The sequence below is a fragment of the Elephantulus edwardii genome, unplaced genomic scaffold (assembly GCF_000299155.1).
Source record: "Elephantulus edwardii isolate Elephantulus edwardi_28Jun2011 unplaced genomic scaffold, EleEdw1.0 scaffold00348, whole genome shotgun sequence".
Classification (NCBI taxonomy): domain Eukaryota; kingdom Metazoa; phylum Chordata; class Mammalia; order Macroscelidea; family Macroscelididae; genus Elephantulus; species Elephantulus edwardii.
In genome coordinates, this window is record NW_006400098.1 from 690,292 (window position 1) to 691,372 (window position 1,081).

Below are 1,081 nucleotides of genomic sequence, written 5' to 3' on the forward strand. Positions count from 1 at the left end.
GGTGGATTCAAACCGCTCACCCCTGGGACTGCAGCACAGCCCCCTGCCACTAGGCCACCAGAGATCACCAGAAATGAATATGTTTATGAATGGTATTTGTAGACATGAGTCTCTGAAATGTTTTCGGGTTGTTATTGGTTTGCATACAATAATTCATTTACATTGTATTTCATTCATGAATAATGAGTGTTAAACTATCTTTCAGGTACAATGTGCTTCATATAATCATTCACGTACAGTACATTTCACATCATTGATTACTATTGATCCATGCCTATTACTGGGAGTGCTGGTGGCCCCGTGGCAAGAAGCTGCACTGCATTCCTGAAGGCATACTGTTCGAGGCCCCCAGCCGCTCCACACGTGAAGGATGGGCAGTCCCCTCCCGTGCGATTACCTTCCTCTGAAAAGCCGCAGGAGCGTCAGCTGTGGTCAGTTCTGCCTGATAGGACACAACAACAGCATTTCTATCAATTCCCCATCATTACAGGTCCCCACTGAGTCTTTCCTAGTCTTCCTCTCCCTCAGTCTGCCCACTAAAACTCTATCCTAGTGACTGACATCTTCTGCTTCTTCTGCCTCTTTCCTCCTTCCTTCTTCCCCTTTTGGATATTTACACACATCTAATTAGAAGCTCTAAGAGGAAACTAGTAGGGAGTTATGATGGCCTAGTGGTAAGAAGCTGGGCTGCAATCCCAAAGGCACACAGTTCAAATCCACCAGCTGCCCCATGGGAGAAAGATAGGCAGTCTCTTCTCATGCGATTACTGCCTCTGGAAACCCAGTGAAGGGTCAGCTGTGGGTCAATTTCAACTTGACAATGCTTTTAAACAACAAGCAACAACTGCTTATCTTTCTACATTTACAACTCGAGGCCTAACGTGAGCCAGAGCTGACTTGGGACTGCTACGTCTTGGAACCAGAGTTAAGAGTCTTAGCAAGTCTGTTAGAGGAGTTGGGTGGAGGAGAGCCATAACTGGCAGGGGTAATGGCTAGGACTGAATGGAGTGCAGATTTGGCACTGGGGTCAATTCACAAAGAGGCTCATGGGTAAGGTCAGAACACATGGAATTCTCCCAGA